Source organism: Schistocerca piceifrons, unplaced genomic scaffold, assembly GCF_021461385.2.
Source record: "Schistocerca piceifrons isolate TAMUIC-IGC-003096 unplaced genomic scaffold, iqSchPice1.1 HiC_scaffold_537, whole genome shotgun sequence".
Classification (NCBI taxonomy): domain Eukaryota; kingdom Metazoa; phylum Arthropoda; class Insecta; order Orthoptera; family Acrididae; genus Schistocerca; species Schistocerca piceifrons.
The window spans coordinates 425,644-452,468 of NW_025728774.1; the positions used below are offsets into that span (position 1 = coordinate 425,644).

Genomic DNA, 26,825 nt, shown 5'->3' on the forward strand with positions numbered 1-26,825 from the left:
GACACTAGAATACTGCGCCTTGGTTCTTCCAAAAGCGATAGTAATAAACACGTCCACTGCAGTGTCATTTGGGGCAGTGAGTCAGACATGGGGAGGATATGAGGCGGGTGGAATATGCAACGACAGGGGCATTGCAGGGCGGCCGCCGACTCCTTGGGCTGTGGCGCACCGGTGCCGGCGGCGGCCTGGCTGGGCTGCTGGTGCCTCCATGTAGAGCTGCCGCCGAGCCCAGGCACCGTGCCGCTAACGAAGCGATTGCCTTTGGTGACATCTTTTGCAATAACGACTGCGCGAATCGACGGTATCTCGTAAGGAAGGAAAGAGCAGCAGCTGCCGCCGAGCCCAGGCGCCGTGCCTAACACGCAGAAGGTCCCCGGCTCGATTGCGGGCGGAAACCCGTTTTCGTCGCACTCAGCAAGACACTTGCTACGATCTCTACTGTGACCATTTAAATCAACTTCAAACGTTCCATCAGCAGGGTGCACATGGCTCAAATGAAACATGAAACGGTTTCAGAACTGGTTGTCGGATTTTAGCGCTGACTTGGAGGCCTGGAAATGCGCGAAACAGCCGCCGCCATGCGATTTGTTACCGCACCGTTGTACAAAACGCAAGGGCTCGCCCGGGATTTGAACCCGGGACCTCCTGCACCCGAAGCAGGAATCATACCCCTAGCCCAACGAGCCTATTCGTTCCGAAAACGCACTGCATGTGAATGACGCCACCTTTGATGGTCTCACCATGTAGGGCTACAGCTCAGCCAGCGTTCTCCCTGTCTGTCGCGGTTGGGTTGTTTCCATCGACGTCTTTTACTACAGGAACTTCACGAATCGGAGGGAGCTCATAGCCGATGCCCTTGCTAACACAGAAGACAAACTGTTGCTATTACGAGTCTCCGGGTGGTACATGAAAAGAACCGTCGTTTCCGTGGTGTAGCGGTTATCACGTCTGCTTTACACGCAGAAGGTCCCCGGTTCGATCCCGGGCGCGAACACAACAATTTTAACCTATATTTCGGATTTCATTTCCGAGATGACCTCACGTCCGCGTATGCAGAGACAAGCAATGTCGTGTGCTAGACGGATATGGCGTCATTTTACCGTCAAATACTGTTGCTCTCTTATTGCACCGGTATTTGGTAACTGAGAACGCCCCTAGTTCCATTATGGCTGGCAAAATTTATAATCCGGTTCTTCAGGGCTACTTCAAGTGCGCTTGCTACTGGCTTTCCTGAGCTCACCCTACTCGCCTTGTCACAGCTCTGTCAAAGTGTGATGCTAACTAATAATGAGAAACTCTTAGCCACGCTCAATCTTACATGCCACCCCTTGGTTGTTGCCGTCGCTAGTAAGATGAGGGTAGACTGTCGCACAATTAAGCTGAATCTCCACTCACGGTGCACATATCCCGCAAAGACAACCTTGTTTTCCGTTGCATGCAAAATTACCGTCTGCTTTTCTACCGAATTCCACCTACGTACTTTACTGGTGCCGCATTCTTGTTATATCCACGTGCTATAACAGGCGTCTACTCTTCATTGAGGAGCTGCAACCGGGGCTGAGTTCCACCTACTCCTCAGCACGGTCAAAATGGCAGGGCTCGTCCGGGATTTGAACCCGGGATCTCCTGCACCCAAAGCAGGAATCATACCCCTAGACCAACGAGCCACCTGGCTGGAGCAGTCAAGTTAATCCCAAGTAGTGCGCCTCACAGGGAACACAAACTTTCACGTGAATTCGCAAGATAAACGCTTTCTGCAGGCAGCACTCACCACTGATGAGAAGAATATTAAAGGCAACGAATAAAAAGCGAAATAACTGCATCGAGCACTGCTTATGAACAGCCGGCAGTGCCTCAGTTTCGGTATGTGGTTTCTCAGGGTTAAGAGAAGGCGAATGCACTAAACAAAAGAACATCGGGAAACCAAGCACCAACTCATAACGAAAAGACTGCACAATATACTGCAAGCAAAATTTCCAGAAGACGGATACTGAAGACGCCGCAGACAAAAGAATTATTCTATGCAGTAACGAATATCTAGGAAGCGTGAATTGCATGTGCTGCTCCACCACACAACTTCTTTTGATACTGTTTTACTTATTCTAAATTTTCATTACCTCATCGTCTCTAGAATACTGTGCGGTTATCACCTGGTTTCCAACAGCGATAGTAGTAAGTAAATCGACTACAAAGTCTTTCAAAGTAGGTCAGACACAAAAAAAAAAAAATCGGAGCTGCGTGTAGCTCATGTCATTCTGCTTTCAATCGTGAATCTCCGGCTGGGAGTAGTGGCGTACTTCTGTAATCCAAGCTTCTGGGAGGCCGTTGTGTGGGAGAGATCTGGAAACAACTACAGATTCGACCGTTCCACGAGCTCAGGAACGGCCGCGATGCCTTCATCGAGCTCTGCAGATCGACAGATGATAGTGTGGAAATTTCGGCAAGCGGTGGCTAAGGGTTAAGAGAAGCCAAACGCACTAAACACAAGAAAGTCGGGAAACCGAAGCACACAACTCATAACGAAAAGATTGCGGAATGCAGTGCGAAAGCAAAACTTCGAGAAGACCAACTCTGAAGCCATCGGCGAGCTAGGAATTATTCCGCACAAGAAGCGATCATGTAGGAAGAGCGAGCCGAAGCTGTCGCTCGACCACACAATAAATTTTTGCTTAATCCCAATTTGCAGTACCGGTTCGACACTAGAATACTGCGCCTTGGTTCTTCCAAAAGCGATAGTAATAAACACGTCCACTGCAGTGTCATTTGGGGCAGTGAGTCAGACATGGGGAGGATATGAGGCGGGTGGAATATGCAACGACAGGGGCATTGCAGGGCGGCCGCCGACTCCTTGGGCTGTGGCGCACCGGTGCCGGCGGCGGCCTGGCTGGGCTGCTGGTGCCTCCATGTAGAGCTGCCGCCGAGCCCAGGCACCGTGCCGCTAACGAAGCGATTGCCTTTGGTGACATCTTTTGCAATAACGACTGCGCGAATCGACGGTATCTCGTAAGGAAGGAAAGAGCAGCAGCTGCCGCCGAGCCCAGGCGCCGTGCCTAACACGCAGAAGGTCCCCGGCTCGATTGCGGGCGGAAACCCGTTTTCGTCGCACTCAGCAAGACACTTGCTACGATCTCTACTGTGACCATTTAAATCAACTTCAAACGTTCCATCAGCAGGGTGCACATGGCTCAAATGAAACATGAAACGGTTTCAGAACTGGTTGTCGGATTTTAGCGCTGACTTGGAGGCCTGGAAATGCGCGAAACAGCCGCCGCCATGCGATTTGTTACCGCACCGTTGTACAAAACGCAAGGGCTCGCCCGGGATTTGAACCCGGGACCTCCTGCACCCGAAGCAGGAATCATACCCCTAGCCCAACGAGCCTATTCGTTCCGAAAACGCACTGCATGTGAATGACGCCACCTTTGATGGTCTCACCATGTAGGGCTACAGCTCAGCCAGCGTTCTCCCTGTCTGTCGCGGTTGGGTTGTTTCCATCGACGTCTTTTACTACAGGAACTTCACGAATCGGAGGGAGCTCATAGCCGATGCCCTTGCTAACACAGAAGACAAACTGTTGCTATTACGAGTCTCCGGGTGGTACATGAAAAGAACCGTCGTTTCCGTGGTGTAGCGGTTATCACGTCTGCTTTACACGCAGAAGGTCCCCGGTTCGATCCCGGGCGCGAACACAACAATTTTAACCTATATTTCGGATTTCATTTCCGAGATGACCTCACGTCCGCGTATGCAGAGACAAGCAATGTCGTGTGCTAGACGGATATGGCGTCATTTTACCGTCAAATACTGTTGCTCTCTTATTGCACCGGTATTTGGTAACTGAGAACGCCCCTAGTTCCATTATGGCTGGCAAAATTTATAATCCGGTTCTTCAGGGCTACTTCAAGTGCGCTTGCTACTGGCTTTCCTGAGCTCACCCTACTCGCCTTGTCACAGCTCTGTCAAAGTGTGATGCTAACTAATAATGAGAAACTCTTAGCCACGCTCAATCTTACATGCCACCCCTTGGTTGTTGCCGTCGCTAGTAAGATGAGGGTAGACTGTCGCACAATTAAGCTGAATCTCCACTCACGGTGCACATATCCCGCAAAGACAACCTTGTTTTCCGTTGCATGCAAAATTACCGTCTGCTTTTCTACCGAATTCCACCTACGTACTTTACTGGTGCCGCATTCTTGTTATATCCACGTGCTATAACAGGCGTCTACTCTTCATTGAGGAGCTGCAACCGGGGCTGAGTTCCACCTACTCCTCAGCACGGTCAAAATGGCAGGGCTCGTCCGGGATTTGAACCCGGGATCTCCTGCACCCAAAGCAGGAATCATACCCCTAGACCAACGAGCCACCTGGCTGGAGCAGTCAAGTTAATCCCAAGTAGTGCGCCTCACAGGGAACACAAACTTTCACGTGAATTCGCAAGATAAACGCTTTCTGCAGGCAGCACTCACCACTGATGAGAAGAATATTAAAGGCAACGAATAAAAAGCGAAATAACTGCATCGAGCACTGCTTATGAACAGCCGGCAGTGCCTCAGTTTCGGTATGTGGTTTCTCAGGGTTAAGAGAAGGCGAATGCACTAAACAAAAGAACATCGGGAAACCAAGCACCAACTCATAACGAAAAGACTGCACAATATACTGCAAGCAAAATTTCCAGAAGACGGATACTGAAGACGCCGCAGACAAAAGAATTATTCTATGCAGTAACGAATATCTAGGAAGCGTGAATTGCATGTGCTGCTCCACCACACAACTTCTTTTGATACTGTTTTACTTATTCTAAATTTTCATTACCTCATCGTCTCTAGAATACTGTGCGGTTATCACCTGGTTTCCAACAGCGATAGTAGTAAGTAAATCGACTACAAAGTCTTTCAAAGTAGGTCAGACACAAAAAAAAAAAAATCGGAGCTGCGTGTAGCTCATGTCATTCTGCTTTCAATCGTGAATCTCCGGCTGGGAGTAGTGGCGTACTTCTGTAATCCAAGCTTCTGGGAGGCCGTTGTGTGGGAGAGATCTGGAAACAACTACAGATTCGACCGTTCCACGAGCTCAGGAACGGCCGCGATGCCTTCATCGAGCTCTGCAGATCGACAGATGATAGTGTGGAAATTTCGGCAAGCGGTGGCTAAGGGTTAAGAGAAGCCAAACGCACTAAACACAAGAAAGTCGGGAAACCGAAGCACACAACTCATAACGAAAAGATTGCGGAATGCAGTGCGAAAGCAAAACTTCGAGAAGACCAACTCTGAAGCCATCGGCGAGCTAGGAATTATTCCGCACAAGAAGCGATCATGTAGGAAGAGCGAGCCGAAGCTGTCGCTCGACCACACAATAAATTTTTGCTTAATCCCAATTTGCAGTACCGGTTCGACACTAGAATACTGCGCCTTGGTTCTTCCAAAAGCGATAGTAATAAACACGTCCACTGCAGTGTCATTTGGGGCAGTGAGTCAGACATGGGGAGGATATGAGGCGGGTGGAATATGCAACGACAGGGGCATTGCAGGGCGGCCGCCGACTCCTTGGGCTGTGGCGCACCGGTGCCGGCGGCGGCCTGGCTGGGCTGCTGGTGCCTCCATGTAGAGCTGCCGCCGAGCCCAGGCACCGTGCCGCTAACGAAGCGATTGCCTTTGGTGACATCTTTTGCAATAACGACTGCGCGAATCGACGGTATCTCGTAAGGAAGGAAAGAGCAGCAGCTGCCGCCGAGCCCAGGCGCCGTGCCTAACACGCAGAAGGTCCCCGGCTCGATTGCGGGCGGAAACCCGTTTTCGTCGCACTCAGCAAGACACTTGCTACGATCTCTACTGTGACCATTTAAATCAACTTCAAACGTTCCATCAGCAGGGTGCACATGGCTCAAATGAAACATGAAACGGTTTCAGAACTGGTTGTCGGATTTTAGCGCTGACTTGGAGGCCTGGAAATGCGCGAAACAGCCGCCGCCATGCGATTTGTTACCGCACCGTTGTACAAAACGCAAGGGCTCGCCCGGGATTTGAACCCGGGACCTCCTGCACCCGAAGCAGGAATCATACCCCTAGCCCAACGAGCCTATTCGTTCCGAAAACGCACTGCATGTGAATGACGCCACCTTTGATGGTCTCACCATGTAGGGCTACAGCTCAGCCAGCGTTCTCCCTGTCTGTCGCGGTTGGGTTGTTTCCATCGACGTCTTTTACTACAGGAACTTCACGAATCGGAGGGAGCTCATAGCCGATGCCCTTGCTAACACAGAAGACAAACTGTTGCTATTACGAGTCTCCGGGTGGTACATAAAAAGAACCGTCGTTTCCGTGGTGTAGCGGTTATCACGTCTGCTTTACACGCAGAAGGTCCCCGGTTCGATCCCGGGCGCGAACACAACAATTTTAACCTATATTTCGGATTTCATTTCCGAGATGACCTCACGTCCGCGTATGCAGAGACAAGCAATGTCGTGTGCTAGACGGATATGGCGTCATTTTACCGTCAAATACTGTTGCTCTCTTATTGCACCGGTATTTGGTAACTGAGAACGCCCCTAGTTCCATTATGGCTGGCAAAATTTATAATCCGGTTCTTCAGGGCTACTTCAAGTGCGCTTGCTACTGGCTTTCCTGAGCTCACCCTACTCGCCTTGTCACAGCTCTGTCAAAGTGTGATGCTAACTAATAATGAGAAACTCTTAGCCACGCTCAATCTTACATGCCACCCCTTGGTTGTTGCCGTCGCTAGTAAGATGAGGGTAGACTGTCGCACAATTAAGCTGAATCTCCACTCACGGTGCACATATCCCGCAAAGACAACCTTGTTTTCCGTTGCATGCAAAATTACCGTCTGCTTTTCTACCGAATTCCACCTACGTACTTTACTGGTGCCGCATTCTTGTTATATCCACGTGCTATAACAGGCGTCTACTCTTCATTGAGGAGCTGCAACCGGGGCTGAGTTCCACCTACTCCTCAGCACGGTCAAAATGGCAGGGCTCGTCCGGGATTTGAACCCGGGATCTCCTGCACCCAAAGCAGGAATCATACCCCTAGACCAACGAGCCACCTGGCTGGAGCAGTCAAGTTAATCCCAAGTAGTGCGCCTCACAGGGAACACAAACTTTCACGTGAATTCGCAAGATAAACGCTTTCTGCAGGCAGCACTCACCACTGATGAGAAGAATATTAAAGGCAACGAATAAAAAGCGAAATAACTGCATCGAGCACTGCTTATGAACAGCCGGCAGTGCCTCAGTTTCGGTATGTGGTTTCTCAGGGTTAAGAGAAGGCGAATGCACTAAACAAAAGAACATCGGGAAACCAAGCACCAACTCATAACGAAAAGACTGCACAATATACTGCAAGCAAAATTTCCAGAAGACGGATACTGAAGACGCCGCAGACAAAAGAATTATTCTATGCAGTAACGAATATCTAGGAAGCGTGAATTGCATGTGCTGCTCCACCACACAACTTCTTTTGATACTGTTTTACTTATTCTAAATTTTCATTACCTCATCGTCTCTAGAATACTGTGCGGTTATCACCTGGTTTCCAACAGCGATAGTAGTAAGTAAATCGACTACAAAGTCTTTCAAAGTAGGTCAGACACAAAAAAAAAAAAATCGGAGCTGCGTGTAGCTCATGTCATTCTGCTTTCAATCGTGAATCTCCGGCTGGGAGTAGTGGCGTACTTCTGTAATCCAAGCTTCTGGGAGGCCGTTGTGTGGGAGAGATCTGGAAACAACTACAGATTCGACCGTTCCACGAGCTCAGGAACGGCCGCGATGCCTTCATCGAGCTCTGCAGATCGACAGATGATAGTGTGGAAATTTCGGCAAGCGGTGGCTAAGGGTTAAGAGAAGCCAAACGCACTAAACACAAGAAAGTCGGGAAACCGAAGCACACAACTCATAACGAAAAGATTGCGGAATGCAGTGCGAAAGCAAAACTTCGAGAAGACCAACTCTGAAGCCATCGGCGAGCTAGGAATTATTCCGCACAAGAAGCGATCATGTAGGAAGAGCGAGCCGAAGCTGTCGCTCGACCACACAATAAATTTTTGCTTAATCCCAATTTGCAGTACCGGTTCGACACTAGAATACTGCGCCTTGGTTCTTCCAAAAGCGATAGTAATAAACACGTCCACTGCAGTGTCATTTGGGGCAGTGAGTCAGACATGGGGAGGATATGAGGCGGGTGGAATATGCAACGACAGGGGCATTGCAGGGCGGCCGCCGACTCCTTGGGCTGTGGCGCACCGGTGCCGGCGGCGGCCTGGCTGGGCTGCTGGTGCCTCCATGTAGAGCTGCCGCCGAGCCCAGGCACCGTGCCGCTAACGAAGCGATTGCCTTTGGTGACATCTTTTGCAATAACGACTGCGCGAATCGACGGTATCTCGTAAGGAAGGAAAGAGCAGCAGCTGCCGCCGAGCCCAGGCGCCGTGCCTAACACGCAGAAGGTCCCCGGCTCGATTGCGGGCGGAAACCCGTTTTCGTCGCACTCAGCAAGACACTTGCTACGATCTCTACTGTGACCATTTAAATCAACTTCAAACGTTCCATCAGCAGGGTGCACATGGCTCAAATGAAACATGAAACGGTTTCAGAACTGGTTGTCGGATTTTAGCGCTGACTTGGAGGCCTGGAAATGCGCGAAACAGCCGCCGCCATGCGATTTGTTACCGCACCGTTGTACAAAACGCAAGGGCTCGCCCGGGATTTGAACCCGGGACCTCCTGCACCCGAAGCAGGAATCATACCCCTAGCCCAACGAGCCTATTCGTTCCGAAAACGCACTGCATGTGAATGACGCCACCTTTGATGGTCTCACCATGTAGGGCTACAGCTCAGCCAGCGTTCTCCCTGTCTGTCGCGGTTGGGTTGTTTCCATCGACGTCTTTTACTACAGGAACTTCACGAATCGGAGGGAGCTCATAGCCGATGCCCTTGCTAACACAGAAGACAAACTGTTGCTATTACGAGTCTCCGGGTGGTACATGAAAAGAACCGTCGTTTCCGTGGTGTAGCGGTTATCACGTCTGCTTTACACGCAGAAGGTCCCCGGTTCGATCCCGGGCGCGAACACAACAATTTTAACCTATATTTCGGATTTCATTTCCGAGATGACCTCACGTCCGCGTATGCAGAGACAAGCAATGTCGTGTGCTAGACGGATATGGCGTCATTTTACCGTCAAATACTGTTGCTCTCTTATTGCACCGGTATTTGGTAACTGAGAACGCCCCTAGTTCCATTATGGCTGGCAAAATTTATAATCCGGTTCTTCAGGGCTACTTCAAGTGCGCTTGCTACTGGCTTTCCTGAGCTCACCCTACTCGCCTTGTCACAGCTCTGTCAAAGTGTGATGCTAACTAATAATGAGAAACTCTTAGCCACGCTCAATCTTACATGCCACCCCTTGGTTGTTGCCGTCGCTAGTAAGATGAGGGTAGACTGTCGCACAATTAAGCTGAATCTCCACTCACGGTGCACATATCCCGCAAAGACAACCTTGTTTTCCGTTGCATGCAAAATTACCGTCTGCTTTTCTACCGAATTCCACCTACGTACTTTACTGGTGCCGCATTCTTGTTATATCCACGTGCTATAACAGGCGTCTACTCTTCATTGAGGAGCTGCAACCGGGGCTGAGTTCCACCTACTCCTCAGCACGGTCAAAATGGCAGGGCTCGTCCGGGATTTGAACCCGGGATCTCCTGCACCCAAAGCAGGAATCATACCCCTAGACCAACGAGCCACCTGGCTGGAGCAGTCAAGTTAATCCCAAGTAGTGCGCCTCACAGGGAACACAAACTTTCACGTGAATTCGCAAGATAAACGCTTTCTGCAGGCAGCACTCACCACTGATGAGAAGAATATTAAAGGCAACGAATAAAAAGCGAAATAACTGCATCGAGCACTGCTTATGAACAGCCGGCAGTGCCTCAGTTTCGGTATGTGGTTTCTCAGGGTTAAGAGAAGGCGAATGCACTAAACAAAAGAACATCGGGAAACCAAGCACCAACTCATAACGAAAAGACTGCACAATATACTGCAAGCAAAATTTCCAGAAGACGGATACTGAAGACGCCGCAGACAAAAGAATTATTCTATGCAGTAACGAATATCTAGGAAGCGTGAATTGCATGTGCTGCTCCACCACACAACTTCTTTTGATACTGTTTTACTTATTCTAAATTTTCATTACCTCATCGTCTCTAGAATACTGTGCGGTTATCACCTGGTTTCCAACAGCGATAGTAGTAAGTAAATCGACTACAAAGTCTTTCAAAGTAGGTCAGACACAAAAAAAAAAAAATCGGAGCTGCGTGTAGCTCATGTCATTCTGCTTTCAATCGTGAATCTCCGGCTGGGAGTAGTGGCGTACTTCTGTAATCCAAGCTTCTGGGAGGCCGTTGTGTGGGAGAGATCTGGAAACAACTACAGATTCGACCGTTCCACGAGCTCAGGAACGGCCGCGATGCCTTCATCGAGCTCTGCAGATCGACAGATGATAGTGTGGAAATTTCGGCAAGCGGTGGCTAAGGGTTAAGAGAAGCCAAACGCACTAAACACAAGAAAGTCGGGAAACCGAAGCACACAACTCATAACGAAAAGATTGCGGAATGCAGTGCGAAAGCAAAACTTCGAGAAGACCAACTCTGAAGCCATCGGCGAGCTAGGAATTATTCCGCACAAGAAGCGATCATGTAGGAAGAGCGAGCCGAAGCTGTCGCTCGACCACACAATAAATTTTTGCTTAATCCCAATTTGCAGTACCGGTTCGACACTAGAATACTGCGCCTTGGTTCTTCCAAAAGCGATAGTAATAAACACGTCCACTGCAGTGTCATTTGGGGCAGTGAGTCAGACATGGGGAGGATATGAGGCGGGTGGAATATGCAACGACAGGGGCATTGCAGGGCGGCCGCCGACTCCTTGGGCTGTGGCGCACCGGTGCCGGCGGCGGCCTGGCTGGGCTGCTGGTGCCTCCATGTAGAGCTGCCGCCGAGCCCAGGCACCGTGCCGCTAACGAAGCGATTGCCTTTGGTGACATCTTTTGCAATAACGACTGCGCGAATCGACGGTATCTCGTAAGGAAGGAAAGAGCAGCAGCTGCCGCCGAGCCCAGGCGCCGTGCCTAACACGCAGAAGGTCCCCGGCTCGATTGCGGGCGGAAACCCGTTTTCGTCGCACTCAGCAAGACACTTGCTACGATCTCTACTGTGACCATTTAAATCAACTTCAAACGTTCCATCAGCAGGGTGCACATGGCTCAAATGAAACATGAAACGGTTTCAGAACTGGTTGTCGGATTTTAGCGCTGACTTGGAGGCCTGGAAATGCGCGAAACAGCCGCCGCCATGCGATTTGTTACCGCACCGTTGTACAAAACGCAAGGGCTCGCCCGGGATTTGAACCCGGGACCTCCTGCACCCGAAGCAGGAATCATACCCCTAGCCCAACGAGCCTATTCGTTCCGAAAACGCACTGCATGTGAATGACGCCACCTTTGATGGTCTCACCATGTAGGGCTACAGCTCAGCCAGCGTTCTCCCTGTCTGTCGCGGTTGGGTTGTTTCCATCGACGTCTTTTACTACAGGAACTTCACGAATCGGAGGGAGCTCATAGCCGATGCCCTTGCTAACACAGAAGACAAACTGTTGCTATTACGAGTCTCCGGGTGGTACATGAAAAGAACCGTCGTTTCCGTGGTGTAGCGGTTATCACGTCTGCTTTACACGCAGAAGGTCCCCGGTTCGATCCCGGGCGCGAACACAACAATTTTAACCTATATTTCGGATTTCATTTCCGAGATGACCTCACGTCCGCGTATGCAGAGACAAGCAATGTCGTGTGCTAGACGGATATGGCGTCATTTTACCGTCAAATACTGTTGCTCTCTTATTGCACCGGTATTTGGTAACTGAGAACGCCCCTAGTTCCATTATGGCTGGCAAAATTTATAATCCGGTTCTTCAGGGCTACTTCAAGTGCGCTTGCTACTGGCTTTCCTGAGCTCACCCTACTCGCCTTGTCACAGCTCTGTCAAAGTGTGATGCTAACTAATAATGAGAAACTCTTAGCCACGCTCAATCTTACATGCCACCCCTTGGTTGTTGCCGTCGCTAGTAAGATGAGGGTAGACTGTCGCACAATTAAGCTGAATCTCCACTCACGGTGCACATATCCCGCAAAGACAACCTTGTTTTCCGTTGCATGCAAAATTACCGTCTGCTTTTCTACCGAATTCCACCTACGTACTTTACTGGTGCCGCATTCTTGTTATATCCACGTGCTATAACAGGCGTCTACTCTTCATTGAGGAGCTGCAACCGGGGCTGAGTTCCACCTACTCCTCAGCACGGTCAAAATGGCAGGGCTCGTCCGGGATTTGAACCCGGGATCTCCTGCACCCAAAGCAGGAATCATACCCCTAGACCAACGAGCCACCTGGCTGGAGCAGTCAAGTTAATCCCAAGTAGTGCGCCTCACAGGGAACACAAACTTTCACGTGAATTCGCAAGATAAACGCTTTCTGCAGGCAGCACTCACCACTGATGAGAAGAATATTAAAGGCAACGAATAAAAAGCGAAATAACTGCATCGAGCACTGCTTATGAACAGCCGGCAGTGCCTCAGTTTCGGTATGTGGTTTCTCAGGGTTAAGAGAAGGCGAATGCACTAAACAAAAGAACATCGGGAAACCAAGCACCAACTCATAACGAAAAGACTGCACAATATACTGCAAGCAAAATTTCCAGAAGACGGATACTGAAGACGCCGCAGACAAAAGAATTATTCTATGCAGTAACGAATATCTAGGAAGCGTGAATTGCATGTGCTGCTCCACCACACAACTTCTTTTGATACTGTTTTACTTATTCTAAATTTTCATTACCTCATCGTCTCTAGAATACTGTGCGGTTATCACCTGGTTTCCAACAGCGATAGTAGTAAGTAAATCGACTACAAAGTCTTTCAAAGTAGGTCAGACACAAAAAAAAAAAAATCGGAGCTGCGTGTAGCTCATGTCATTCTGCTTTCAATCGTGAATCTCCGGCTGGGAGTAGTGGCGTACTTCTGTAATCCAAGCTTCTGGGAGGCCGTTGTGTGGGAGAGATCTGGAAACAACTACAGATTCGACCGTTCCACGAGCTCAGGAACGGCCGCGATGCCTTCATCGAGCTCTGCAGATCGACAGATGATAGTGTGGAAATTTCGGCAAGCGGTGGCTAAGGGTTAAGAGAAGCCAAACGCACTAAACACAAGAAAGTCGGGAAACCGAAGCACACAACTCATAACGAAAAGATTGCGGAATGCAGTGCGAAAGCAAAACTTCGAGAAGACCAACTCTGAAGCCATCGGCGAGCTAGGAATTATTCCGCACAAGAAGCGATCATGTAGGAAGAGCGAGCCGAAGCTGTCGCTCGACCACACAATAAATTTTTGCTTAATCCCAATTTGCAGTACCGGTTCGACACTAGAATACTGCGCCTTGGTTCTTCCAAAAGCGATAGTAATAAACACGTCCACTGCAGTGTCATTTGGGGCAGTGAGTCAGACATGGGGAGGATATGAGGCGGGTGGAATATGCAACGACAGGGGCATTGCAGGGCGGCCGCCGACTCCTTGGGCTGTGGCGCACCGGTGCCGGCGGCGGCCTGGCTGGGCTGCTGGTGCCTCCATGTAGAGCTGCCGCCGAGCCCAGGCACCGTGCCGCTAACGAAGCGATTGCCTTTGGTGACATCTTTTGCAATAACGACTGCGCGAATCGACGGTATCTCGTAAGGAAGGAAAGAGCAGCAGCTGCCGCCGAGCCCAGGCGCCGTGCCTAACACGCAGAAGGTCCCCGGCTCGATTGCGGGCGGAAACCCGTTTTCGTCGCACTCAGCAAGACACTTGCTACGATCTCTACTGTGACCATTTAAATCAACTTCAAACGTTCCATCAGCAGGGTGCACATGGCTCAAATGAAACATGAAACGGTTTCAGAACTGGTTGTCGGATTTTAGCGCTGACTTGGAGGCCTGGAAATGCGCGAAACAGCCGCCGCCATGCGATTTGTTACCGCACCGTTGTACAAAACGCAAGGGCTCGCCCGGGATTTGAACCCGGGACCTCCTGCACCCGAAGCAGGAATCATACCCCTAGACCAACGAGCCTATTCGTTCCGAAAACGCACTGCATGTGAATGACGCCACCTTTGATGGTCTCACCATGTAGGGCTGCAGCTCAGCCAGCGTTCTCCCTGTCTGTCGCGGTTGGGTTGTTTCCATCGACGTCTTTTACTACAGGAACTTCACGAATCGGAGGGAGCTCATAGCCGATGCCCTTGCTAACACAGAAGACAAACTGTTGCTATTACGAGTCTCCGGGTAGTACATGAAAAGAACCGTCGTTTCCGTGGTGTAGCGGTTATCACGTCTGCTTTACACGCAGAAGGTCCCCGGTTCGATCCCGGTCGCGAACACAACAATTTTAACCTATATTTCGGATTTCATTTCCGAGATGACCTCACGTCCGCGTATGCAGAGACAAGCAATGTCGTATGCTAGACGGATATGGCGTCATTTTACCGTCAAATACTGTTGCTCTCTTATTGCACCGGTATTTGGTAACTGAGAACGCCCCTAGTTCCATTATGGCTGGCAAAATTTATAATCCGGTTCTTCAGGGCTACTTCAAGTGCGCTTGCTACTGGCTTTCCTGAGCTCACCCTACTCGCCTTGTCACAGCTCTGTCAAAGTGTGATGCTAACTAATAATGAGAAACTCTTAGCCACGCTCAATCTTACATGCCACCCCTTGGTTGTTGCCGTCGCTAGTAAGATGAGGGTAGACTGTCGCACAATTAAGCTGAATCTCCACTCACGGTGCACATATCCCGCAAAGACAACCTTGTTTTCCGTTGCATGCAAAATTACCGTCTGCTTTTCTACCGAATTCCACCTACGTACTTTACTGGTGCCGCATTCTTGTTATATCCACGTGCTATAACAGGCGTCTACTCTTCATTGAGGAGCTGCAACCGGGGCTGAGTTCCACCTACTCTTCAGCACGGTCAAAATGGCAGGGCTCGTCCGGGATTTGAACCCGGGACCTCCTGCACCCAAAGCAGGAATCATACCCCTAGACCAACGAGCCACCTGGCTGGAGCAGTCAAGTTAATCCCAAGTAGTGCGCCTCACAGGGAACACAAACTTTCACGTGAATTCGCAAGATAAACGCTTTCTGCAGGCAGCACTCACCACTGATGAGAAGAATATTAAAGGCAACGAATAAAAAGCGAAATAACTGCATCGAGCACTGCTTATGAACAGCCGGCAGTGCCTCAGTTTCGGTATGTGGTTTCTCAGGGTTAAGAGAAGGCGAATGCACTAAACAAAAGAACATCGGGAAACCAAGCACCAACTCATAACGAAAAGATTGCACAATATACTGCAAGCAAAATTTCCAGAAGACGGATACTGAAGACGCCGCAGACAAAAGAATTATTCTATGCAGTAACGAATATCTAGGAAGCGTGAATTGCATGTGCTGCTCCACCACACAACTTCTTTTGATACTGTTTTACTTATTCTAAATTTTCATTACCTCATCGTCTCTAGAATACTGTGCGGTTATCACCTGGTTTCCAACAGCGATAGTAGTAAGTAAATCGACTACAAAGTCTTTCAAAGTAGGTCAGACACAAAAAAAAAAAATCGGAGCTGCGTGTAGCTCATGTCATTCTGCTTTCAATCGTGAATCTCCGGCTGGGAGTAGTGGCGTACTTCTGTAATCCAAGCTTCTGGGAGGCCGTTGTGTGGGAGAGATCTGGAAACAACTACAGATTCGACCGTTCCACGAGCTCAGGAACGGCCGCGATGCCTTCATCGAGCTCTGCAGATCGACAGATGATAGTGTGGAAATTTCGGCAAGCGGTGGCTAAGGGTTAAGAGAAGCCAAACGCACTAAACACAAGAAAGTCGGGAAACCGAAGCACACAACTCATAACGAAAAGATTGCGGAATGCAGTGCGAAAGCAAAACTTCGAGAAGACCAACTCTGAAGCCATCGGCGAGCTAGGAATTATTCCGCACAAGAAGCGATCATGTAGGAAGAGCGAGCCGAAGCTGTCGCTCGACCACACAATAAATTTTTGCTTAATCCCAATTTGCAGTACCGGTTCGACACTAGAATACTGCGCCTTGGTTCTTCCAAAAGCGATAGTAATAAACACGTCCACTGCAGTGTCATTTGGGGCAGTGAGTCAGACATGGGGAGGATATGAGGCGGGTGGAATATGCAACGACAGGGGCATTGCAGGGCGGCCGCCGACTCCTTGGGCTGTGGCGCACCGGTGCCGGCGGCGGCCTGGCTGGGCTGCTGGTGCCTCCATGTAGAGCTGCCGCCGAGCCCAGGCACCGTGCCGCTAACGAAGCGATTGCCTTTGGTGACATCTTTTGCAATAACGACTGCGCGAATCGACGGTATCTCGTAAGGAAGGAAAGAGCAGCAGCTGCCGCCGAGCCCAGGCGCCGTGCCTAACACGCAGAAGGTCCCCGGCTCGATTGCGGGCGGAAACCCGTTTTCGTCGCACTCAGCAAGACACTTGCTACGATCTCTACTGTGACCATTTAAATCAACTTCAAACGTTCCATCAGCAGGGTGCACATGGCTCAAATGAAACATGAAACGGTTTCAGAACTGGTTGTCGGATTTTAGCGCTGACTTGGAGGCCTGGAAATGCGCGAAACAGCCGCCGCCATGCGATTTGTTACCGCACCGTTGTACAAAACGCAAGGGCTCGCCCGGGATTTGAACCCGGGACCTCCTGCACCCGAAGCAGGAATCATACCCCTAGACCAACGAGCCTATTCGTTCCGAAAACGCACTGCATGTGAATGACGCCACCTTTGATGGTCTCACCATGTAGGGCTGCAGCTCAGCCAGCGTTCTCCCTGTCTGTCGCGGTTGGGTTGTTTCCATCGACGTCTTTTACTACAGGAACTTCACGAATCGGAGGGAGCTCATAGCCGATGCCCTTGCTAACACAGAAGACAAACTGTTGCTATTACGAGTCTCCGGGTGGTACATGAAAAGAACCGTCGTTTCCGTGGTGTAGCGGTTATCACGTCTGCTTTACACGCAGAAGGTCCCCGGTTCGATCCCGGGCGCGAACACAACAATTTTAACCTATATTTCGGATTTCATTTCCGAGATGACCTCACGTCCGCGTATGCAGAGACAAGCAATGTCGTATGCTAGACGGATATGGCGTCATTTTACGGTCAAATACTGTTGCTCTCTTATTGCACCGGTATTTGGTAACTGAGAACGCCCCTAGCTCCATTATGGCTGGCAAAATTTATAATCCGGTTCTTCAGGGCTACTTCAAGTGCGCTTGCTACTGGCTTTCCTGAGCTCACCCTACTCGCCTTGTCACAGCTCTGTCAAAGTGTGATGCTAACTAATAATGAGAAACTCTTAGCCACGCTCAATCTTACATGCCACCCCTTGGTTGTTGCCGTCGCTAGTAAGATGAGGGTAGACTGTCGCACAATTAAGCTGAATCTCCACTCACGGTGCACATATCCCGCAAAGACAACCTTGTTTTCCGTTGCATGCAAAATTACCGTCTGCTTTTCTACCGAATTCCACCTACGTACTTTACTGGTGCCGCATTCTTGTTATATCCACGTGCTATAACAGGCGTCTACTCTTCATTGAGGAGCTGCAACCGGGGCTGAGTTCCACCTACTCTTCAGCACGGTCAAAATGGCAGGGCTCGTCCGGGATTTGAACCCGGGATCTCCTGCACCCAAAGCAGGAATCATACCCCTAGACCAACGAGCCACCTGGCTGGAGCAGTCAAGTTAATCCCAAGTAGTGCGCCTCACAGGGAACACAAACTTTCACGTGAATTCGCAAGATAAACGCTTTCTGCAGGCAGCACTCACCACTGATGAGAAGAATATTAAAGGCAACGAATAAAAAGCGAAATAACTGCATCGAGCACTGCTTATGAACAGCCGGCAGTGCCTCAGTTTCGGTATGTGGTTTCTCAGGGTTAAGAGAAGGCGAATGCACTAAACAAAAGAACATCGGGAAACCAAGCACCAACTCATAACGAAAAGATTGCACAATATACTGCAAGCAAAATTTCCAGAAGACGGATACTGAAGACGCCGCAGACAAAAGAATTATTCTATGCAGTAACGAATATCTAGGAAGCGTGAATTGCATGTGCTGCTCCACCACACAACTTCTTTTGATACTGTTTTACTTATTCTAAATTTTCATTACCTCATCGTCTCTAGAATACTGTGCGGTTATCACCTGGTTTCCAACAGCGATAGTAGTAAGTAAATCGACTACAAAGTCTTTCAAAGTAGGTCAGACACAAAAAAAAAAATCGGAGCTGCGTGTAGCTCATGTCATTCTGCTTTCAATCGTGAATCTCCGGCTGGGAGTAGTGGCGTACTTCTGTAATCCAAGCTTCTGGGAGGCCGTTGTGTGGGAGAGATCTGGAAACAACTACAGATTCGACCGTTCCACGAGCTCAGGAACGGCCGCGATGCCTTCATCGAGCTCTGCAGATCGACAGATGATAGTGTGGAAATTTCGGCAAGCGGTGGCTAAGGGTTAAGAGAAGCCAAACGCACTAAACACAAGAAAGTCGGGAAACCGAAGCACACAACTCATAACGAAAAGATTGCGGAATGCAGTGCGAAAGCAAAACTTCGAGAAGACCAACTCTGAAGCCATCGGCGAGCTAGGAATTATTCCGCACAAGAAGCGATCATGTAGGAAGAGCGAGCCGAAGCTGTCGCTCGACCACACAATAAATTTTTGCTTAATCCCAATTTGCAGTACCGGTTCGACACTAGAATACTGCGCCTTGGTTCTTCCAAAAGCGATAGTAATAAACACGTCCACTGCAGTGTCATTTGGGGCAGTGAGTCAGACATGGGGAGGATATGAGGCGGGTGGAATATGCAACGACAGGGGCATTGCAGGGCGGCCGCCGACTCCTTGGGCTGTGGCGCACCGGTGCCGGCGGCGGCCTGGCTGGGCTGCTGGTGCCTCCATGTAGAGCTGCCGCCGAGCCCAGGCACCGTGCCGCTAACGAAGCGATTGCCTTTGGTGACATCTTTTGCAATAACGACTGCGCGAATCGACGGTATCTCGTAAGGAAGGAAAGAGCAGCAGCTGCCGCCGAGCCCAGGCGCCGTGCCTAACACGCAGAAGGTCCCCGGCTCGATTGCGGGCGGAAACCCGTTTTCGTCGCACTCAGCAAGACACTTGCTACGATCTCTACTGTGACCATTTAAATCAACTTCAAACGTTCCATCAGCAGGGTGCACATGGCTCAAATGAAACATGAAACGGTTTCAGAACTGGTTGTCGGATTTTAGCGCTGACTTGGAGGCCTGGAAATGCGCGAAACAGCCGCCGCCATGCGATTTGTTACCGCACCGTTGTACAAAACGCAAGGGCTCGCCCGGGATTTGAACCCGGGACCTCCTGCACCCGAAGCAGGAATCATACCCCTAGACCAACGAGCCTATTCGTTCCGAAAACGCACTGCATGTGAATGACGCCACCTTTGATGGTCTCACCATGTAGGGCTGCAGCTCAGCCAGCGTTCTCCCTGTCTGTCGCGGTTGGGTTGTTTCCATCGACGTCTTTTACTACAGGAACTTCACGAATCGGAGGGAGCTCATAGCCGATGCCCTTGCTAACACAGAAGACAAACTGTTGCTATTACGAGTCTCCGGGTGGTACATGAAAAGAACCGTCGTTTCCGTGGTGTAGCGGTTATCACGTCTGCTTTACACGCAGAAGGTCCCCGGTTCGATCCCGGGCGCGAACACAACAATTTTAACCTATATTTCGGATTTCATTTCCGAGATGACCTCACGTCCGCGTATGCAGAGACAAGCAATGTCGTATGCTAGACGGATATGGCGTCATTTTACGGTCAAATACTGTTGCTCTCTTATTGCACCGGTATTTGGTAACTGAGAACGCCCCTAGCTCCATTATGGCTGGCAAAATTTATAATCCGGTTCTTCAGGGCTACTTCAAGTGCGCTTGCTACTGGCTTTCCTGAGCTCACCCTACTCGCCTTGTCACAGCTCTGTCAAAGTGTGATGCTAACTAATAATGAGAAACTCTTAGCCACGCTCAATCTTACATGCCACCCCTTGGTTGTTGCCGTCGCTAGTAAGATGAGGGTAGACTGTCGCACAATTAAGCTGAATCTCCACTCACGGTGCACATATCCCGCAAAGACAACCTTGTTTTCCGTTGCATGCAAAATTACCGTCTGCTTTTCTACCGAATTCCACCTACGTACTTTACTGGTGCCGCATTCTTGTTATATCCACGTGCTATAACAGGCGTCTACTCTTCATTGAGGAGCTGCAACCGGGGCTGAGTTCCACCTACTCTTCAGCACGGTCAAAATGGCAGGGCTCGTCCGGGATTTGAACCCGGGATCTCCTGCACCCAAAGCAGGAATCATACCCCTAGACCAACGAGCCACCTGGCTGGAGCAGTCAAGTTAATCCCAAGTAGTGCGCCTCACAGGGAACACAAACTTTCACGTGAATTCGCAAGATAAACGCTTTCTGCAGGCAGCACTCACCACTGATGAGAAGAATATTAAAGGCAACGAATAAAAAGCGAAATAACTGCATCGAGCACTGCTTATGAACAGCCGGCAGTGCCTCAGTTTCGGTATGTGGTTTCTCAGGGTTAAGAGAAGGCGAATGCACTAAACAAAAGAACATCGGGAAACCAAGCACCAACTCATAACGAAAAGATTGCACAATATACTGCAAGCAAAATTTCCAGAAGACGGATACTGAAGACGCCGCAGACAAAAGAATTATTCTATGCAGTAACGAATATCTAGGAAGCGTGAATTGCATGTGCTGCTCCACCACACAACTTCTTTTGATACTGTTTTACTTATTCTAAATTTTCATTACCTCATCGTCTCTAGAATACTGTGCGGTTATCACCTGGTTTCCAACAGCGATAGTAGTAAGTAAATCGACTACAAAGTCTTTCAAAGTAGGTCAGACACAAAAAAAAAAATCGGAGCTGCGTGTAGCTCATGTCATTCTGCTTTCAATCGTGAATCTCCGGCTGGGAGTAGTGGCGTACTTCTGTAATCCAAGCTTCTGGGAGGCCGTTGTGTGGGAGAGATCTGGAAACAACTACAGATTCGACCGTTCCACGAGCTCAGGAACGGCCGCGATGCCTTCATCGAGCTCTGCAGATCGACAGATGATAGTGTGGAAATTTCGGCAAGCGGTGGCTAAGGGTTAAGAGAAGCCAAACGCACTAAACACAAGAAAGTCGGGAAACCGAAGCACACAACTCATAACGAAAAGATTGCGGAATGCAGTGCGAAAGCAAAACTTCGAGAAGACCAACTCTGAAGCCATCGGCGAGCTAGGAATTATTCCGCACAAGAAGCGATCATGTAGGAAGAGCGAGCCGAAGCTGTCGCTCGACCACACAATAAATTTTTGCTTAATCCCAATTTGCAGTACCGGTTCGACACTAGAATACTGCGCCTTGGTTCTTCCAAAAGCGATAGTAATAAACACGTCCACTGCAGTGTCATTTGGGGCAGTGAGTCAGACATGGGGAGGATATGAGGCGGGTGGAATATGCAACGACAGGGGCATTGCAGGGCGGCCGCCGACTCCTTGGGCTGTGGCGCACCGGTGCCGGCGGCGGCCTGGCTGGGCTGCTGGTGCCTCCATGTAGAGCTGCCGCCGAGCCCAGGCACCGTGCCGCTAACGAAGCGATTGCCTTTGGTGACATCTTTTGCAATAACGACTGCGCGAATCGACGGTATCTCGTAAGGAAGGAAAGAGCAGCAGCTGCCGCCGAGCCCAGGCGCCGTGCCTAACACGCAGAAGGTCCCCGGCTCGATTGCGGGCGGAAACCCGTTTTCGTCGCACTCAGCAAGACACTTGCTACGATCTCTACTGTGACCATTTAAATCAACTTCAAACGTTCCATCAGCAGGGTGCACATGGCTCAAATGAAACATGAAACGGTTTCAGAACTGGTTGTCGGATTTTAGCGCTGACTTGGAGGCCTGGAAATGCGCGAAACAGCCGCCGCCATGCGATTTGTTACCGCACCGTTGTACAAAACGCAAGGGCTCGCCCGGGATTTGAACCCGGGACCTCCTGCACCCGAAGCAGGAATCATACCCCTAGACCAACGAGCCTATTCGTTCCGAAAACGCACTGCATGTGAATGACGCCACCTTTGATGGTCTCACCATGTAGGGCTGCAGCTCAGCCAGCGTTCTCCCTGTCTGTCGCGGTTGGGTTGTTTCCATCGACGTCTTTTACTACAGGAACTTCACGAATCGGAGGGAGCTCATAGCCGATGCCCTTGCTAACACAGAAGACAAACTGTTGCTATTACGAGTCTCCGGGTGGTACATGAAAAGAACCGTCGTTTCCGTGGTGTAGCGGTTATCACGTCTGCTTTACACGCAGAAGGTCCCCGGTTCGATCCCGGGCGCGAACACAACAATTTTAACCTATATTTCGGATTTCATTTCCGAGATGACCTCACGTCCGCGTATGCAGAGACAAGCAATGTCGTATGCTAGACGGATATGGCGTCATTTTACGGTCAAATACTGTTGCTCTCTTATTGCACCGGTATTTGGTAACTGAGAACGCCCCTAGCTCCATTATGGCTGGCAAAATTTATAATCCGGTTCTTCAGGGCTACTTCAAGTGCGCTTGCTACTGGCTTTCCTGAGCTCACCCTACTCGCCTTGTCACAGCTCTGTCAAAGTGTGATGCTAACTAATAATGAGAAACTCTTAGCCACGCTCAATCTTACATGCCACCCCTTGGTTGTTGCCGTCGCTAGTAAGATGAGGGTAGACTGTCGCACAATTAAGCTGAATCTCCACTCACGGTGCACATATCCCGCAAAGACAACCTTGTTTTCCGTTGCATGCAAAATTACCGTCTGCTTTTCTACCGAATTCCACCTACGTACTTTACTGGTGCCGCATTCTTGTTATATCCACGTGCTATAACAGGCGTCTACTCTTCATTGAGGAGCTGCAACCGGGGCTGAGTTCCACCTACTCTTCAGCACGGTCAAAATGGCAGGGCTCGTCCGGGATTTGAACCCGGGATCTCCTGCACCCAAAGCAGGAATCATACCCCTAGACCAACGAGCCACCTGGCTGGAGCAGTCAAGTTAATCCCAAGTAGTGCGCCTCACAGGGAACACAAACTTTCACGTGAATTCGCAAGATAAACGCTTTCTGCAGGCAGCACTCACCACTGATGAGAAGAATATTAAAGGCAACGAATAAAAAGCGAAATAACTGCATCGAGCACTGCTTATGAACAGCCGGCAGTGCCTCAGTTTCGGTATGTGGTTTCTCAGGGTTAAGAGAAGGCGAATGCACTAAACAAAAGAACATCGGGAAACCAAGCACCAACTCATAACGAAAAGATTGCACAATATACTGCAAGCAAAATTTCCAGAAGACGGATACTGAAGACGCCGCAGACAAAAGAATTATTCTATGCAGTAACGAATATCTAGGAAGCGTGAATTGCATGTGCTGCTCCACCACACAACTTCTTTTGATACTGTTTTACTTATTCTAAATTTTCATTACCTCATCGTCTCTAGAATACTGTGCGGTTATCACCTGGTTTCCAACAGCGATAGTAGTAAGTAAATCGACTACAAAGTCTTTCAAAGTAGGTCAGACACAAAAAAAAAAATCGGAGCTGCGTGTAGCTCATGTCATTCTGCTTTCAATCGTGAATCTCCGGCTGGGAGTAGTGGCGTACTTCTGTAATCCAAGCTTCTGGGAGGCCGTTGTGTGGGAGAGATCTGGAAACAACTACAGATTCGACCGTTCCACGAGCTCAGGAACGGCCGCGATGCCTTCATCGAGCTCTGCAGATCGACAGATGATAGTGTGGAAATTTCGGCAAGCGGTGGCTAAGGGTTAAGAGAAGCCAAACGCACTAAACACAAGAAAGTCGGGAAACCGAAGCACACAACTCATAACGAAAAGATTGCGGAATGCAGTGCGAAAGCAAAACTTCGAGAAGACCAACTCTGAAGCCATCGGCGAGCTAGGAATTATTCCGCACAAGAAGCGATCATGTAGGAAGAGCGAGCCGAAGCTGTCGCTCGACCACACAATAAATTTTTGCTTAATCCCAATTTGCAGTACCGGTTCGACACTAGAATACTGCGCCTTGGTTCTTCCAAAAGCGATAGTAATAAACACGTCCACTGCAGTGTCATTTGGGGCAGTGAGTCAGACATGGGGAGGATATGAGGCGGGTGGAATATGCAACGACAGGGGCATTGCAGGGCGGCCGCCGACTCCTTGGGCTGTGGCGCACCGGTGCCGGCGGCGGCCTGGCTGGGCTGCTGGTGCCTCCATGTAGAGCTGCCGCCGAGCCCAGGCACCGTGCCGCTAACGAAGCGATTGCCTTTGGTGACATCTTTTGCAATAACGACTGCGCGAATCGACGGTATCTCGTAAGGAAGGAAAGAGCAGCAGCTGCCGCCGAGCCCAGGCGCCGTGCCTAACACGCAGAAGGTCCCCGGCTCGATTGCGGGCGGAAACCCGTTTTCGTCGCACTCAGCAAGACACTTGCTACGATCTCTACTGTGACCATTTAAATCAACTTCAAACGTTCCATCAGCAGGGTGCACATGGCTCAAATGAAACATGAAACGGTTTCAGAACTGGTTGTCGGATTTTAGCGCTGACTTGGAGGCCTGGAAATGCGCGAAACAGCCGCCGCCATGCGATTTGTTACCGCACCGTTGTACAAAACGCAAGGGCTCGCCCGGGATTTGAACCCGGGACCTCCTGCACCCGAAGCAGGAATCATACCCCTAGACCAACGAGCCTATTCGTTCCGAAAACGCACTGCATGTGAATGACGCCACCTTTGATGGTCTCACCATGTAGGGCTGCAGCTCAGCCAGCGTTCTCCCTGTCTGTCGCGGTTGGGTTGTTTCCATCGACGTCTTTTACTACAGGAACTTCACGAATCGGAGGGAGCTCATAGCCGATGCCCTTGCTAACACAGAAGACAAACTGTTGCTATTACGAGTCTCCGGGTGGTACATGAAAAGAACCGTCGTTTCCGTGGTGTAGCGGTTATCACGTCTGCTTTACACGCAGAAGGTCCCCGGTTCGATCCCGGGCGCGAACACAACAATTTTAACCTATATTTCGGATTTCATTTCCGAGATGACCTCACGTCCGCGTATGCAGAGACAAGCAATGTCGTATGCTAGACGGATATGGCGTCATTTTACGGTCAAATACTGTTGCTCTCTTATTGCACCGGTATTTGGTAACTGAGAACGCCCCTAGCTCCATTATGGCTGGCAAAATTTATAATCCGGTTCTTCAGGGCTACTTCAAGTGCGCTTGCTACTGGCTTTCCTGAGCTCACCCTACTCGCCTTGTCACAGCTCTGTCAAAGTGTGATGCTAACTAATAATGAGAAACTCTTAGCCACGCTCAATCTTACATGCCACCCCTTGGTTGTTGCCGTCGCTAGTAAGATGAGGGTAGACTGTCGCACAATTAAGCTGAATCTCCACTCACGGTGCACATATCCCGCAAAGACAACCTTGTTTTCCGTTGCATGCAAAATTACCGTCTGCTTTTCTACCGAATTCCACCTACGTACTTTACTGGTGCCGCATTCTTGTTATATCCACGTGCTATAACAGGCGTCTACTCTTCATTGAGGAGCTGCAACCGGGGCTGAGTTCCACCTACTCTTCAGCACGGTCAAAATGGCAGGGCTCGTCCGGGATTTGAACCCGGGATCTCCTGCACCCAAAGCAGGAATCATACCCCTAGACCAACGAGCCACCTGGCTGGAGCAGTCAAGTTAATCCCAAGTAGTGCGCCTCACAGGGAACACAAACTTTCACGTGAATTCGCAAGATAAACGCTTTCTGCAGGCAGCACTCACCACTGATGAGAAGAATATTAAAGGCAACGAATAAAAAGCGAAATAACTGCATCGAGCACTGCTTATGAACAGCCGGCAGTGCCTCAGTTTCGGTATGTGGTTTCTCAGGGTTAAGAGAAGGCGAATGCACTAAACAAAAGAACATCGGGAAACCAAGCACCAACTCATAACGAAAAGATTGCACAATATACTGCAAGCAAAATTTCCAGAAGACGGATACTGAAGACGCCGCAGACAAAAGAATTATTCTATGCAGTAACGAATATCTAGGAAGCGTGAATTGCATGTGCTGCTCCACCACACAACTTCTTTTGATACTGTTTTACTTATTCTAAATTTTCATTACCTCATCGTCTCTAGAATACTGTGCGGTTATCACCTGGTTTCCAACAGCGATAGTAGTAAGTAAATCGACTACAAAGTCTTTCAAAGTAGGTCAGACACAAAAAAAAAAATCGGAGCTGCGTGTAGCTCATGTCATTCTGCTTTCAATCGTGAATCTCCGGCTGGGAGTAGTGGCGTACTTCTGTAATCCAAGCTTCTGGGAGGCCGTTGTGTGGGAGAGATCTGGAAACAACTACAGATTCGACCGTTCCACGAGCTCAGGAACGGCCGCGATGCCTTCATCGAGCTCTGCAGATCGACAGATGATAGTGTGGAAATTTCGGCAAGCGGTGGCTAAGGGTTAAGAGAAGCCAAACGCACTAAACACAAGAAAGTCGGGAAACCGAAGCACACAACTCATAACGAAAAGATTGCGGAATGCAGTGCGAAAGCAAAACTTCGAGAAGACCAACTCTGAAGCC

General features: G+C 49.8%; 25 non-coding genes across 25 annotated transcripts; 10 read left to right on the top strand and 15 right to left on the bottom strand.

The window, feature by feature from the left end:
* Positions 1-921: 921 nt before the first annotated feature.
* Trnav-uac lies at positions 922-994 on the top strand. Its single transcript has one exon. It is a non-coding gene; the product is annotated as a tRNA-Val (tRNA).
* A 601-nt stretch (positions 995-1,595) lies between these two features.
* On the bottom strand, positions 1,596-1,667 carry Trnap-ugg. The gene has a single exon. It is a non-coding gene; the product is annotated as a tRNA-Pro (tRNA).
* A 1,949-nt stretch (positions 1,668-3,616) lies between these two features.
* On the top strand, positions 3,617-3,689 carry Trnav-uac. The gene has a single exon. It is a non-coding gene; the product is annotated as a tRNA-Val (tRNA).
* Positions 3,690-4,290: 601 nt separating this feature from the next.
* Positions 4,291-4,362, bottom strand: Trnap-ugg. Its single transcript has one exon. It is a non-coding gene; the product is annotated as a tRNA-Pro (tRNA).
* A 1,949-nt stretch (positions 4,363-6,311) lies between these two features.
* Positions 6,312-6,384, top strand: Trnav-uac. The gene has a single exon. It is a non-coding gene; the product is annotated as a tRNA-Val (tRNA).
* Positions 6,385-6,985: 601 nt separating this feature from the next.
* Trnap-ugg lies at positions 6,986-7,057 on the bottom strand. The gene has a single exon. It is a non-coding gene; the product is annotated as a tRNA-Pro (tRNA).
* Positions 7,058-9,006: 1,949 nt separating this feature from the next.
* Positions 9,007-9,079, top strand: Trnav-uac. Its single transcript has one exon. It is a non-coding gene; the product is annotated as a tRNA-Val (tRNA).
* Positions 9,080-9,680: 601 nt separating this feature from the next.
* On the bottom strand, positions 9,681-9,752 carry Trnap-ugg. The gene has a single exon. It is a non-coding gene; the product is annotated as a tRNA-Pro (tRNA).
* A 1,949-nt stretch (positions 9,753-11,701) lies between these two features.
* Positions 11,702-11,774, top strand: Trnav-uac. The gene has a single exon. It is a non-coding gene; the product is annotated as a tRNA-Val (tRNA).
* A 601-nt stretch (positions 11,775-12,375) lies between these two features.
* On the bottom strand, positions 12,376-12,447 carry Trnap-ugg. Its single transcript has one exon. It is a non-coding gene; the product is annotated as a tRNA-Pro (tRNA).
* A 1,642-nt stretch (positions 12,448-14,089) lies between these two features.
* On the bottom strand, positions 14,090-14,161 carry Trnap-cgg. The gene has a single exon. It is a non-coding gene; the product is annotated as a tRNA-Pro (tRNA).
* A 235-nt stretch (positions 14,162-14,396) lies between these two features.
* Trnav-uac lies at positions 14,397-14,469 on the top strand. Its single transcript has one exon. It is a non-coding gene; the product is annotated as a tRNA-Val (tRNA).
* A 601-nt stretch (positions 14,470-15,070) lies between these two features.
* On the bottom strand, positions 15,071-15,142 carry Trnap-ugg. Its single transcript has one exon. It is a non-coding gene; the product is annotated as a tRNA-Pro (tRNA).
* A 1,641-nt stretch (positions 15,143-16,783) lies between these two features.
* On the bottom strand, positions 16,784-16,855 carry Trnap-cgg. Its single transcript has one exon. It is a non-coding gene; the product is annotated as a tRNA-Pro (tRNA).
* A 235-nt stretch (positions 16,856-17,090) lies between these two features.
* Positions 17,091-17,163, top strand: Trnav-uac. The gene has a single exon. It is a non-coding gene; the product is annotated as a tRNA-Val (tRNA).
* Positions 17,164-17,764: 601 nt separating this feature from the next.
* Positions 17,765-17,836, bottom strand: Trnap-ugg. The gene has a single exon. It is a non-coding gene; the product is annotated as a tRNA-Pro (tRNA).
* Positions 17,837-19,476: 1,640 nt separating this feature from the next.
* On the bottom strand, positions 19,477-19,548 carry Trnap-cgg. The gene has a single exon. It is a non-coding gene; the product is annotated as a tRNA-Pro (tRNA).
* A 235-nt stretch (positions 19,549-19,783) lies between these two features.
* On the top strand, positions 19,784-19,856 carry Trnav-uac. Its single transcript has one exon. It is a non-coding gene; the product is annotated as a tRNA-Val (tRNA).
* Positions 19,857-20,457: 601 nt separating this feature from the next.
* On the bottom strand, positions 20,458-20,529 carry Trnap-ugg. The gene has a single exon. It is a non-coding gene; the product is annotated as a tRNA-Pro (tRNA).
* Positions 20,530-22,169: 1,640 nt separating this feature from the next.
* Positions 22,170-22,241, bottom strand: Trnap-cgg. Its single transcript has one exon. It is a non-coding gene; the product is annotated as a tRNA-Pro (tRNA).
* A 235-nt stretch (positions 22,242-22,476) lies between these two features.
* Positions 22,477-22,549, top strand: Trnav-uac. Its single transcript has one exon. It is a non-coding gene; the product is annotated as a tRNA-Val (tRNA).
* A 601-nt stretch (positions 22,550-23,150) lies between these two features.
* On the bottom strand, positions 23,151-23,222 carry Trnap-ugg. Its single transcript has one exon. It is a non-coding gene; the product is annotated as a tRNA-Pro (tRNA).
* Positions 23,223-24,862: 1,640 nt separating this feature from the next.
* Trnap-cgg lies at positions 24,863-24,934 on the bottom strand. Its single transcript has one exon. It is a non-coding gene; the product is annotated as a tRNA-Pro (tRNA).
* A 235-nt stretch (positions 24,935-25,169) lies between these two features.
* On the top strand, positions 25,170-25,242 carry Trnav-uac. The gene has a single exon. It is a non-coding gene; the product is annotated as a tRNA-Val (tRNA).
* A 601-nt stretch (positions 25,243-25,843) lies between these two features.
* Trnap-ugg lies at positions 25,844-25,915 on the bottom strand. Its single transcript has one exon. It is a non-coding gene; the product is annotated as a tRNA-Pro (tRNA).
* Positions 25,916-26,825: the final 910 nt, after the last annotated feature.